The following is a 14,876-nucleotide window of genomic DNA, read 5'->3' as shown; positions in this document are numbered from 1 at the left end:
CAAATTCAATTGGCTAAAATATTTCTTAAATGCCTTTACTATCAAGTGTGCAATTCTTCTGAATCACTTGAAACTCAGGGTCAACAATGTCCATGGTTTGCCCCATGATATCATCGTGCGTGCCATGGACAGCATGGCACTGGTGAGGCTGCATTTCTTCAAGGATGCTCCCGCATTGCCTCTGGGATTTTCATCCATGCCACTGACATCCATTCTTCAAGTTTTATCCAGTACCTTCTTCTTCTCACCAGAAGGTGTCAGGCAATGACAATTACATCCTGACCGCTGACTGGTCAACAGAAAACGCAAGGATGGTCCCTGGCATCCATTGACAGAGACATCACGACTTCAGATATGTTAACAATGTGGAAAAATGGGGGCCATAGATCTAATGAAATAAAGTATACAAAAGGCACATCACATCTCTGATACACGGATATGATTACTTAAGATGAGGCTAGAGTAGTATGTAAATGTTTAAAATATGAGTTAATTTAAGGGGAAAATTTAAATTAGAAATTGCACAGGCAACACATTGAAAACTGTGCAGAGAGTCAATATCTGAACTTTGAGAGACTCAGCATTATATCGTGCCCTGGTCCATGAGGAGACCTGCACAGCCACGAGCAGCCGTCTCTATGCCCAGCAATTATTGCAGCCTGTCCACTCTTTGCTCTCAAACACTCAAGATACCACCCACTGGGTCTAATTCCAGGAGTTTCTCAACAATTGCACCTACAGCATGAAAGGGGGCTTTAAATTAATATTTGAGGAGTGATTAAAATTGGGGGGTGGGGTAGAAGAGCATACCAAAAGAACAGGATCAGAACAATTTGATAGATCGGTTCAAATTAGGATTAATGCTTGTGGATAAAGAACAATGGCCAGGGCTTCCCTGGTGGCGCAGTGGTTGAGAGTCTGCCTGCCGATGCAGGAGACACGGGTTCGTGCCCTGGTCCGGGAGGATCCCACATGCCGCTAGAGCGGCTGGGCCGCTGAGCCTGGGCGTCCGGAGCCTGTGCTCCGCGGCGGGAGAGGCCACAATAGTGAGAGGCCCGCGTACCGCCAAAAAAAAAAAAAAAAAGAACAATGGCCAACAGCGTTTCTATAAAGTCAAGTTTACACCTCTTTTCAGCTGGATGTTTTTTATGTAATTGCAGGCCCTTTTATTGGTGGTAAGATTACATTTCATCACTGAAGCGGAATTGTATACCATACTTGCCCGTGTAGTACATAGCCTTAGTACTTTCACATGACAGATGTTTCCATGGCAGAGGGACTTAAGTAGACTAATAAATAGTTACACTCATTATCGTTAATAATCTAACTCAAACAGAACCCCAATTAAGGGATTTTCTCACCATTGTCACTTCAAGACATTAACTCAAGTTCAGAAACTATAACGGACATATGTTCAAACTGAAATCTGAACAGAGCAACCACTAAAATGCATGATTGTTTAAATATACTGTGATACTTGAAGAAGGTAAGGGCTGTGAAAGCAAATGATCCAATGTGTGACTGTTCCATCTGCCAGATATGTTAAGGTCTACTCCCTAGAGCTAATTAGAGGAAACTAAAGGATGGAAAAGAAAAAGATCAGGTGGCAGGCCTTCTTCAGGTTTTAGGTAGGTTGCCTGTTGTAAACTTCTTAAGGCTGCTGGGTAAGATAGGAACTTCACATTTCTTCTCAATTGAAAACATTCTAGCTGGTTTACAAAGATTGCCTCTCAGATCCTTCAACTGATGATCTGAATCACAATAAGGCCTAAGATTGATCGACTGTAGGATTTAGAAATAAATTTTTCTTTCTCTCCTTGCCCAAAAAGCAAACTAGCTAAAAGTGGGAATTTTCCTCTATCAGAGGCTGTGTTCTTGCTTTCCCCTCCTCACTGCCTTTTTTGCAGTACTCACATTTTGTCCACTTTTGTCCATCATCAAATATTCAGCCATTCAAGTGGCATTCAATGAATTAACCAAATGATGAACGACAGGATGAACAAGGAGAATTTATTCTGCTCAGCGCTCCCTTCACTGCACCAAATAAGCATATGCAAATTCAAACCATAATCACAGAATGTAGTCAGGGTCTTGCAAAGGTGCACCAGTTGCATTTTCACTTAAACTCTTAGAACTTTCACTCTTAAACTTTCATTTTCACTATTAAACTGTCTTCTTTCTTGGTTTTAAAGAGCCTCTGCCTTCCTCAAACCTTAAAGGCTCCTAGCACAGTTCTCTACTCAGAACAAGCGCTCAGTTAGCACATGTTTATAGAAGGAATGAGTGAGAAAAAAAAAAAAAGAATAAAAATGATTATCATTTCACCAGTCGATAAAATAAATACTTCAAATCAGAGGAATATCACGGACTCCATCCATTCTGGCAAAACTCCATGAAATTTTACAAATCTGTGCATTATGTTCTCAAGCTATAAATCTCATAACACTCAACCACATGGCGAAATACAGGAGAATGTCTATCATGGATATTTCTACATCTTCATTTCGACATGCAAATTCACGAGTGAACAGGATCTTAGAAAACTCTCTAGTTCCTACCAGTGAATTTGGCTATGTGGCTGCACAAATACAGCTCTTAAACCTCAGAGGTTTTGGTTGCAGAATTAAGTCCTCTTAATAGAGCTGGAGTTCAGAGGATGGTGGCTGTGGCTCAGAGGTGAGAGGGCTCTAAAAACATCCCTGGTCCGGGTTAAGGTTCTTTGCAGAGATCATGATGAGTGTTGCAGACCATGCTGAAATGTTGGGCCCACGTTACTAGACGGGTCTATTCTCTAAGGAACGCTTCCCAATGATGGCATAGAAACTACTCAAATGCCATGATGCTTTTTCCTGGTCCTACCACTGCCCAGCACAGCATACCTGTCTCTGCCTGAAATTTTGCCAAGGAGACCCATTTCTTTGAGTCTCAAACCACATGCATTCATCCATTTATTCAGCAAATATGTATTAAGTATCTACTGTATTCTAAGGATCATGCTAAGGATACAAAGGCAAATGAGACCCGGTCCCAGCCCACAAGAGATTTAAAACTAGTGAAAATACTGTTAAAACAGAAATACTACTGAAAACAGTTGCGTGTTAAACTGCCTTCAATACCACCTTGTTGTGCGTTTTTGTTGTTGTTGTTTTTGCTTTTGTTTTGTCTCTGAGAAAAAGCAAATCGGCCTGTTAGGCCCCCAGAGAATTTTCTCAGGATTCTTTTTGCCTGCAGTTTGAGGTTTGTAACACCAGATGGCACAACTGAGTCTCAGACTGAGTAAGTTCTCCTGAAACATGAAAAAGAAAAGAACATGGCTGAACACGTGTCCTTTTAAATATCACTTATTAATATAAATGGAACAAAATAAAAATATATAATCTTCATATGAAATAATTAAGTATTAAAATAACAGAAAAGGAAATCAACAACTATACCACATGACCTTTAAGTGGACTTTTAATCTCCTGATCACATTTTTTCTTTAATTTTGTTCATTTGGAAACGCCCAGGTCTTTCTTAATTAGGCACCAGTCTTTCCCTCATCCCTTCCTTTGGATTTTTAACACTTGGTCCTAGTTATTCTGTGCTTTTCTGCCTACTTCCATGGACTGTAATGTTGTTTCCGGTTACTACCCTATCAACCTAATTCTTTTATTAAACTCTGTTTCAAAGTAGGGCTTATATTTTCCATTCCTATTCAAATCCTGACCTTTTCTGAATCTAAAACATAAACTCTTTAATCACTGGTTCTCAGCTGGGGACGTTTTTGCCTCCCAGAGGACACTTGGCAATGTCCGCAGACGTTTCTGATGGTCCCTACTGCAGAGGGGAGGGAGGGATGGGAGTGCTGATGGCATAGAGAGGGGAGAGGCCAGGAATGCCGCAACATACCCAAAAATGCACAGGACAGACCCCACCACGAAGAGTTAACGAGACCCCATCATCAGAAGTTGAGAAACTCTGACTTTGCAGGGCTGCAGGAGGTCCTAAGATCACAGGAGTCCTGTCAAACCTGGGTGTGCTGAGAAAATGCAAGTTTCTTCCTTTTGTGGCAGGGATTTCCACGTAATAGTCCAAGTGAATTGTCATCTGTCAGAAACTTCGCTTTTAAAGATTACTATTAAAATGGGTCTCTTCTTCTTTTAAAAATCATAACATAGTCCAAACATAAGCTCACAAATACCATCTTTATGCAAATCAGAACCTTAGGTGTTTCACACTTTATTAAGAATTAGTTGACAACTAGCCAGGAACAAGATAGGATGCCAGCTGTGTGAAAAGAAGCCTTTAACTGTGGGAAGGTGTTATTCTTAGTGAAATAAGTCAGACAGAGAAAGACAAATACGGTAGGTTTTCACTTAGATGTGGAATCTAGAAAATAAAACAAATGAACAAGTATAACCAAACAGAAACAGACTCACAGATACAGAGGTCAAACTGGGATTTATTGGAGGGGGGGAAGGTAGGGGAGGGGGAAGTAGGTGAGGGGGTTAAAAGATACAAACTACTAGGTATAAAATAAAGAAGTTACAAGGATGTCATGTACAACACAGGGAATATAGTCAACATTTTATAATAAGTTTCTATGGAGTATATCTTTAAAAATATCAAATTACTCTGTTGTATACCTGAAATTAATATGTTATTGTAAGTCAACTATACTTCAATTCTTTTAAAAAAGAAGCCTTTAACTGCAGAGGGGGGAAAGAGCGGCATATACATATTTGCTTTAGAGTTTTCCCTTGACAATGTTAAACTTTATCTGAGCCCTGTGTTCCCAGAAAGCGGCTACAGTTAAGAAATCCCCTCCAATGCTATCACGTTCCAAGAAAGGGCAAAGCACAAAGGATCGCCCTGCCCTGGCAGAGATTCCTCAGGACTCAGATAAGGCTCACTCTCTCCTACCTTTTCTCAGCACTCCTTGTTTACTTGCTTTTCTGTAAAACTCCAGGTTTTCTTTCTTTTCTTTGAGGTAGTTCTCACTAGTGAACATTTCCCCTACTGTGAGAGCCTAAATAAAATCATCTCCCAGCTGGTCTTTCACACCCTCCTATCTGTCCCCCTGTTGTTTCCCTAATTTTAGGTGGCCAGACCTCAGGGCTGCTCAGAGGAAGACGAATATCTCCAAACCTCCTCCAGGCTAGGGAGACCCCGCTGAGAGAAAGAAAGGAGCTGGATTCCACTTCTCCATCAGCCTTTCACGACGTCCCTGCAAAACGTTGCTCTGGCAGACACCAGTCACTGAGGTGTTTGTAATGAGAGACACACCCAAGTCCAAATGTTGGGCTCCCTCTTCTGTGAAAGGAAAATCAAAATGGAGTCAGCATTGTTAAGAACTCTCTCAAACGGAACCAGGAAGCCATTGAGGAAGTGCGCCTTATGCATGTCTCAGCCTGGATGGAACCTGAATTTTGACCACTTATTGTCTTAATGTGGTCATCCAGAACGTCTGCCCAATGTTCCAGAAACTCAAGACACTTATCGGACCCTTACCCTTAAATAACTCATGACAACCTATCCCTTCAGGACAACTATTTCCTTTCTAGCGTCAGAGTCGGTCATAATTCCTGCCAGACAACTTTAGCAACCTTGTGGCTTCTGCCTTTATAATCCCCTGATTCTTTCTCTTCCCCAGAACTCCCGGGTTTACCCAAATGTGTCTCCTGAATTACAATTCCTAAGACTCCCAACTAAAGCTCTTTGCTCTCGGCAGCCTCAGTACTGATTACTGTTTGACACTTCAACACCACTGCTGCTACCCTGCTGGGTCGGGGGTAGGCGTTAAGAGGTAGGGCAGTTAAGACAGGAACCCTATGGGATAATCTATGGATGAGATGAAATGCCAGGATGGACCAACCTCCTCCAAGAGGTGTGAGGCATGCAGCGGGCTGGGTGGATGTCAGGGGAGGGGTCGGCTCGCAGAGGCTCATTGGCATTTGCCATCTTCCATGTGTGTTACACACGTCCCTAAACGATGGTCCCAGTTCACTCCCACCCAATCCCAGTGGTCTTTACCCTCTAACGCTCTCCTTCAAGTCTCTTTCCAATCTTCATCCTTGCATAAACAGTAAATGCCACCTGCCCTGGGGCTTTCCCTTTTGATTCTCAAGAATAGAGTTTGGATGTCAAAGGAACTGAAAGCTAACCTTCCTATCTTTACATTCTTACGTTGAAATCCCAATTTCCCCCTTAAAATCCCAATTCCCCCTCATCTTCCTTAGACAGCCTAGGGAAAGGATCAGAAAGTGTGGGCAGGAAAATGAGAAAATCACAAAGATTAATACTAAGTGAAACCGTGATACTAATTCTTTCAGAGCTCAGTGACCATTCATCATTTACCTGATAAGTACTGGTAACCGGGAGGATATAAGGTACAAACGAGAAGGATGAGGGAGAGATGATTCCAAAGTTTTGAGCCGTAGCGGCTATGCGGATGGAAGGTGATGACGCTGGCAGAAGTGGGCACGTCGGGAGGTGAGGTGGCTCTGGGAAAGATGAAAACCAGGCCTTGTTAGCTTGAGGCAATAGGAAGACATGTATGTAAGTGGAAAGTCTTCTGCACTGTGGGATACAGAGTTAGAGCTCAGGCAGCAGTTAGGGCCGCAGGTGTTATCTATGAAGGCTCTTGTTTAGCATCACGCATCAGTAGCAGTCGCCCAGAGATAATTAGTAAAGAGGGAGACATAACTGTTAAAAATCAAAAACCACCCACATTTAAGAGGCAAGATTTAAGAAGAAAACTCAGCCACAGTGACAGCAGAAACTGCAAGAAAGTGAAAGAAGGTGCATTTTCACAGAAGTCCAATAAAAATTTTTTTTGTCAAGTTGGAGGAAACAGTCCCCAATGTCCAAATGCTGCAGAGAGGTCAAGATGGATGAGTCTGAGGAAAAGCAATTGAATTTGGTCTTCAGAAAATCACCAGGGACCTCAGAGAATAGCTGGCATGGGGGACGTAGGGTGTTAATCAAACCTCTGGCCCTGCTCACCCTTACGAGCCTGGGAAGTCATCCAGGTAGTTTGGGAAGCTTCTGAGGACATCATTATTTACAGGAGTCACCGTTAAACAACCTAAGAACAACTTTCCAAATAAAGATTTATATTCACCATTTGAATTTGAAGAGAAGTAAGTGTAATGATGGGAAAAGCACTGGATTTGAATTCCAAGTCCTTGGGTCAATGGATGTTCTGGTTCGGCCACCTACCAACAGTGAGAACTGGGCCAAGGCAGTCTCTTTGGTCCTTTATTTCTTCTTCCATGGGAAGAATGGGGTTATTGAAGAATCAGTACTCAATAAGGTTGTTTTGTTTTGGTTTAGTTTTTACTATAGCACAGTATATATGTATAAGGTATTTAATATATAGTCGTCACAGAGAATTGAGTCAAGCTAGTCTAGAAACAGGAAAACTGAAGACGTTAGTTTAAAATTCTGCAGTGAATGACAAAATTCCAAGTCTCCTAAGCTTGGAATAAATTAAATTAAATGTCTCTCATTAAGAGGTACAAACTCCCAGTTACAAAAATCAGTGAGTCCCGGGGATGAAAGGTACAGCACGGGGAATACAGGCAATAATAAAGGAATATCTTTGTATAATAACAGATGGTAACTAGACTCCTCGTGGTGATTATTTGGAAATGTACAGAAATATTGGCTCACTGTGTTGTGCACCAGGAACTAACATACTGTTGTAGGTTCATTGTACTTCAACAAACAAACTCATAGAAAAAGAAATCCGATTGGTGGTTACCAGAGTTGGGGGATGAGGGAAAGGTGGATTTGGATGAAGGTAGTCAAAAGGTAGAAACTTCCAGTTATAAGATAAATAAGTACTAGAGAGAGGTGTAATGTACAACACAATAAATACTGCTGAATGTTATTTATAAAAGCTGTTAGAGAGTAAGTCCTGAGTTCTCGTCACAAGGAAAAAGGTTTTTTTTCTATTTCTATAATTTTGTATCTATATGAGATGTTGGATATTCACTAAACTTACTGTGATAATAATTTCATGAGGCATGTGAGTCAAATCATTATGCTGTATACCTTAAACTTACACAGCGCTGTATGTCAATTATATCTCAATAAGACTGGAAGAAAAAGTAAACAAAATGAAGATACGCTGCCCTTCACACACACAGTGTGCAGACCCAAAAGAGAATTAGATCCTTTGGGACAAAAGTCTACCTCTGGCTGAATGATTTACTCCATACTTTTCCCACTGGGGTCCCCAGCTTCTCAAGTGGGGTACATCCTCCACAGTGCAAGGAAGCATACCTAAGGGTCCTAAACAAATTCACTGAGGCTGGCTGGAACATCAGTTATGTTCAGGTTTTGAGCAGGGGTACAGGGTATTTTTATGTTATAACACAAGGTAAATGAGGTACACTGTGGTATAGAATGCAAAATGCACGTGATGTTTGAGACAAAGCCCATGACTTCAAAGTAATTTCAAAATCATAGCAGGCCATTTGGGGCCACACAGGCCCAGATCGATGGACATTTTTGTAAACTCTTATTTGCTTTTATGTGTACTTCAGTGGGAAAGTTTGAATAGCACTCTTACTTTGTTCCTTATTCTCTTTTTCACTGAAGACATAATTGTAAAGCCCACTTTACCTCTTCTTAGGATTGATGTTCAGCCTTACCAGCTGACTTCTGTTCTCATTGCTAGTTGCCTATGTCACACCTATAGTTAAGTAACTTGAAGAGCTTACCTGACATGCTTGTTTTCGTTTTTGTCTTGTTCTCTTCTTTTATCAAATCTTGTAAACCTCTTTTAGAACAGGGGCTGTGCCTAACTTTTCTGGGGCGCCTGGGCAATGTCCACACCTATATCTTGCATGCAATAGGCACTCAATCAATTACACTGAACCAAACCAAAGACTGCAGGAGGCTAATTATTATCATTCCTTTTAATAAGTAACATTATGAAACTTACTATTTATTAGTAAGTGGGGGATAGCAGGGGAGGGAGATAAATTAGGAGTTTGGGATTAATGGATACACACTACTATATATAAAATAGATAAACAACAAGGACCTACTGCATGGCACAGGGAACTATATTCAATACCTTGTAATAACCTATAATAGAAAAAGAATCTGTATATGTATAACTGGATCACTTTGCTGTATGCCTGAAACTAACACAACATTGTAAATTAACTATACTTCAATTTAAAAATGGTAAAAAAAACCCGGAAACTTACTATTTAAAAGTACTATTTTAAAGCACACTGTCTCATCTGATTCTCACAAGAGCTTAGATAAGTCAAAACACAAGATATCGAGTCAAAACTAGAAACCATATTTCCAGAATGCTTTTCAATTAGACAATCAATCCAAAAATATTTACTGAGGACCTACTCTAAGCTAGGCACTCTTCTGGGCTTTAGGGAACATGATAGATAGATAGATGGTTAGATACAGGGTTACATAGATAGGTAGATAGGGATACAGAGATATAAATATTCAGCACATCTCCCCATGGAGGAAGAACAGACATATAAAATAATTAAGTAATCAGCAATTGCTGAAAGAAGTTCAGGGAGCCATGGAAGCAACACACAAGGAGGCTTTTATTAGGATTAGTGAATATTGGCTTCCCACCTGCTGTCTGCAAAATCTCCCGTGCCTCTCTTCTATTGCCCTGGGTCCATTTTATGGCAGGAGGAGAAAATGCACCTAGGAATATGCTAGAGCTGAAGAGGAACCCAAATAATAGGAACAAATATTGGGCCGAAGATCTATTTAACTACTTAGTTTGTCTCACTGAGGGAGGACAAGTTTCAAATATAGCCTTATCAACATAAGAATATGTTTCTTCTTTATTATCTTGATTGCCATGGACTTGAATTTTGATGGGGCGATTTTCAGCACTTAAACATTTGATTGCCACTAATAACCAAAGTAATAGCACAACAGTGTTTAGGTTTAATTTATGGGTATTTAACATAAATTTAAGTATGGATTTCTCCAAAGCAGCTGCTATTTTATTGGAGCTAAGTTACAAGGACATTCTATCCCGCGGGAGTAATCACAAGCAATGCAAATGACCCCATACACTTATCTCGACCCTGCAGATTCCCTCTAATACAGAGCTTGATGACCATCAATTGCTAACACCAGTTTGACAGATGTTTCCCCCTGCGGTCTTGCTTTAGTAAGGCTTCGGTAGTGAGGACAAGCTAAATTTGATTTTTTTTTTTTTAATCCCCGTCTTTTTAAACGAACCCTCTTAACCTTCATTTCCTCAGGGCTTGCCTGCAGGTGGACAAGCGAACTTCTCCCGTAGTCCACCAGGGGCCGCTGTTCTGCAAGCAGTGACAGCAGGGAGGATTTGCCTTCCACCTCCAAGCAGGACGAAATTGCTGGTGGATGCAACAAAAACACTCCTTTCAAAATATGTTTTTCAACCTTGAAAACACTACGCTAAGTGAAAGAAGACAGACACAAAGGTCACATATTGTATGATTCCGTTTATGTGAAAGATCTAGAGTAGGCAAATCCGTAGAGCCAGAAAGCAGATTCGGGGTTGTAGGGACAAGAGGAAGAGGGGTGGGAAAGCGAGTGACTGCCTAATAGGTTCTTGGTTTCCTTTTGAGGTGATGATGAAGTTCTGGAACTAGATAGTGGTGATGGTTGCACCACATTGTGACTATATTTAACTTCACTGAATTGTACAATTTAAAATGAATTCACTTTGTTATACAGCAGAAACGAACACAATTGTAAAGCAATTATACCCCAATAAAGATGCTAAAAAATAATAATAAAATAAAATTAAGATGGTCAGTTTTGTGTTGTGTACATTTCATGACAATTTAAAAAATTGTTTTCCAGTATTCCTTGTTCTCTGGCATTTACATACTACGTCATATAAATCTCCTATTTAGAGATCATAAATGGATCCTACAAGAAACGACATCGGGTCTGTATTTGTTAAAGCTTGCTTCCCTTCTGGAGGAAACTCCCATCCTGACTCCCACGTCCTGACACCTGTTGTCCCCCCATCACGTCCCCTCCGCCCACCTCTTACTCCAGCCCTGGTTGCGTGGTCAGCATCGCGCCTCAGCTGCACCGTGAGTTTCTCCACTCGGTGGGAGGGACCCCGCGGGATACTGCCCAGCATGTGAACCACCGGAAGTGCCGGGGCTTAACATTCAGGGCTGGGGACTGGTGGGCAACGCCACCTGCCTGTGTCCTTGGCCAGACAATACTGGGGTGCATTCTGCATGGCTCCTCCAGAGACTTCAGTGAAATCAAACAGAGCTCCAGTTTCTCACAGCAGTGATCAACTCAAGACCACCCCTCTAGATGGTCCCCCCTCCTTCTCCCTCATTCCCCCCAGTCCCTACCTCTGTTCTCTGGAGTCCCTCCCCATGAATAAATGCAGAAACACAAGCCACTGTCTCAGGATCTGCTTTCCAAAGGGAAGACCACGCCATCAGGAGCCCGCTGTTGACAGAAAACAGATGCAAGAAGGTGTTTGACATTTTCAGCTTCTGATACAGCACCTCACCTTGGCATTGGATGCTAGAGTCACTGTCCACCGCTTCTGTCACATAACCTACCGTTCTACACACACACACACAGGTTCCCAGCCTTATTTCCATATATATATATTCTAAATTTTATTGAAGTATTGTGTTAATTACTGCTATACAGCAAAGTGACTCAGTTATACATATATATATTCTTTTTCATATTCTTTTCTATTATAGTTTATCCCAGGATATTGAATATTGTCCCTTGTGCTATACAGTATGATCTTATTGTTTATCCCTTCTATATATACTGGTTTGCATCTGCTAATCCCAAACTCCCAATCCTTCCCTCCCCACCCCACTGCCAACCTTATGTTTTTATTCACGTGAGGAGGCCATGTGCTTGAGAGGAAGGTGTATTGCCTTGAAATCAAGGATACTTAGATCATCATCAAGGCTGCACAAGGACCCCAATTTGTGTAATCTGGCTCGGGGGTCACTTTAAAGTGGAGATAACAGCAGGACCTTCTGGGGTTGCCATGAGGGTTAGATGATTAAGTCTTCAAAGCAAGTTATAGAGTAGTTTCCTTCTCCTCTGCCTGAAATTATTTTAGGATGAGCCTAGAGAGAGCTCAGGCTTAGACAGCAAATGGATCTGATTTTGAATCCTGTGTCCCCCAGTTGTTAGCTGTAAGGCCTTGGGCAAATTCTTCGACCTCACTCCTTCAGTGTTCTTATCTTTAAAATGGGGATAATAACCTTGCTTCCCATGAATGCACTAGGAGCTGTGGACTCACCTATTACCGATCACCTATCCTCAGTGAAGATTTCTTTCAGTGGTACCAGTCTATACTAATCCACACATGCTTCTAGCTTTCTTTCAAGGTCCATATTAAATATTGCTTCCTGTTCAAAGTTGTTTGATACCACCCCCTTTGTACATTTTATCTCTTTAAACTTTCATCATCCTGAGTTGAGATGTCTTATATTTATCTCACTCTGCCCTACCTAAGAACTGCAGTGTGCCCTTCATATCTTCCCCATTCCTTCCTTACAGACAATTCTTAGTGCCTTAAGGTAAGAACACTATCGTACTCATCATGTACATGGGCTGCCTCATTGCACAACTCCAGGGCGGCGTTCACACTGTAGTGTATGGGAACTGCAGCCTCTAGATTTGTACAGTGCACAGACCTGCCCACAGGGATGTTACGTATATAGTGGACTCTCAACAAGTATATGTTAGATTTTTTTCTTTTTTTATTGAAGTATAGTTAATTAACAGTGTTGTGTTAGTTTCAGGTTACATCAAAGTGATTCAGATATATATAGATATATAGAGATATTCTTCTTCAGATTCTTTTCCATTATAAGTTATTACAAGATATGAATAGAGTTTCCTGTGCTATACAGTAGGTCTGTGTTATTTATCTATTTTATATATAGTAGCGTGTATATGTTAATCCCAACTGCCTAATTTACTTCTCCCCGCTGCTATCCACTTTGGTAACCATAAATTTAAGTATGTGCTAGATTAACCTCTCTGTTCCTCTTATTACTGATCTGTGACTCCATGGAGTCTAGCCATGGAGCCCTTTTTCTAACGTACGTTATGCAATACAGATCAAAATGGAGAAATCCTAGTGGACAGGAGAGAAAGAAGAGGTTGGATCCAGGCCTCCTGGGCACCGCTACAAGACAACCCACCTCAGTAAGTCTTTGATGCACCTCCAAGGGACCCCTGGACTAGATCACCTCTGCACTTGTAGGCAGAGCTGACATTCCCGCCTACTTCGTCGGTGCCCAGAGGGCAGTTCCAGGAGTGAATTTATGTGGCTCTGAGAGGCCCAGACGTCTGAGATGAGTTGGACTTGGATATAGACCTTATCCTCTTCATCACTGTCACCCTGAAGAACAGTCATGGGGAATATGAGATGAGAGCTAGAAGGAAACTCAAGAAATGATAATCCTGTGTGTAATATCAATAAAAGCGGACCTGGAAACTTACCAAAGAATAAAATTGAAGGCCAGTATAAAGGAGACACAGGGGAATGTCTTTGCTTTTCCATCTCAAGACTGCACCTCATTGGTGGTGGGATCCACACATGCAGACGTGCCCGTTGAGTCTAGTGTGGCTGGATTGTCAGGATTCCTTCTGGCTGCACAAAATGACAGAGCCAACATCTAGTGGCTTATCCAAATCACACAACCACAAGTCAGGAGGTCAACAGTGTAGGGCTGGTACGTCAGCTCCATTAAGCTGTTATGAAGGTGGACTTTTACTCAGCCACCATTGACATATGACCTTTGTCCTCACCTCTGTCACTTTATGCCACAAATGGCATCATGTCTGGGTTCAATATAAAAATAAGGAGAATCAAGGCAGTTTCTTGTCTCTTTTACCAAGAGGCCAAAGGCTTTTATAGGAGCCCCTAGAATACTTCTTTTCTTCTTCAGAATCCACAGCACATTCCTTTTAATACTCTTACTCAGGGCATCTCATTGTTTACAAATCCAAGCATCTGTCTTTTATTGAGCAACTACTATGAGCCAGGCATTCTGATAACCACTTCACATGCCTGATCTCATGTCTTCCTCTTTTCTTCCTTCAACAATTATTTATTAAATGCCTACTATGCAAAAATAGTAAAACTTAGCCTAAGTGCCAGCCAACACAGTCAGTTGTGACCCAGAACTTCTACATTTCTGAAGACCTTCACTCGTAAGAGCTAAGCCATGAATGAACTACAGGGCCTTCCCAAAAGTTTTCTATCTTGAGATAAGCTACAAAAGAAGGGGGAAAAGAAGCTAGGAACATTCTGTTAGGGAGGAGGTGTTGTTTTTCAAATTTTATTTTAATCAAAGACAAACTTTTCTGTTTTCAAAAACTGACCCATATGTATTTAATCAGAATTGCTGACAATCATATAATAATTGTACCTACATGTATCACCTTCTCACTTTATTCTGAGAGCCAGCTAATTGGAAAGCTCAGCTACCTTGCATATGCTTTACGTTTGCAAAGAAAATATAGAAAGACTCCAACATTGTTCATGTGGTTTTCCTCTGACGTACGTGCCAGGAAGTGAACAAAGCAGCCAAGGATTCTGCCCCTAAGAAGTCTATATTTGGTTGGGTACCCAAGTTCTGGTTACATTTATGTACTTTTTTTTTTTTTGCGGTACGCGGGCCTCTCACTGTCGTGGCCTCTCCCGTTGGAGCACAGGCTCCGGACGCGCAGGCTCAGCGGCCATGGCTCACGGGCACAGCCGCTCCGCGGCATGTGGGATCTTCCCAGACCGGGGCACGAACCCGTGTCCCCTGCATCGGCAGGCAGACTCTCAACCACTGCGCCACCAGGGAAGCCCTATGTACATTTTTATATAGAAAATA

General features: G+C 41.6%; 1 long non-coding RNA gene across 2 annotated transcripts; it reads right to left on the bottom strand.

Annotated features, from left to right (window-relative positions):
- Positions 1 to 1,996: 1,996 nt before the first annotated feature.
- LOC125961720 (uncharacterized) lies at positions 1,997 to 14,654 on the bottom strand. 2 transcript variants are annotated; one of them, XR_007472648.1, is made up of 3 exons: positions 13,492 to 14,654; positions 13,191 to 13,390; positions 1,997 to 5,295 (listed from the first exon to the last, which is right to left on the bottom strand). It is a non-coding gene; the product is annotated as an uncharacterized LOC125961720 (long non-coding RNA). The 2 variants fall into 2 exon arrangements; XR_007472646.1 differs by having other exon boundaries at positions 13,191 to 14,654.
- Positions 14,655 to 14,876: the final 222 nt, after the last annotated feature.

The sequence above is a fragment of the Orcinus orca genome, chromosome 17 (genome assembly GCF_937001465.1).
Source record: "Orcinus orca chromosome 17, mOrcOrc1.1, whole genome shotgun sequence".
Classification (NCBI taxonomy): Eukaryota; Metazoa; Chordata; class Mammalia; order Artiodactyla; family Delphinidae; genus Orcinus; species Orcinus orca.
The sequence above is the reverse complement of the archived record's forward strand: the minus strand, read 5'-3'. Positions and strand labels throughout refer to the sequence as shown.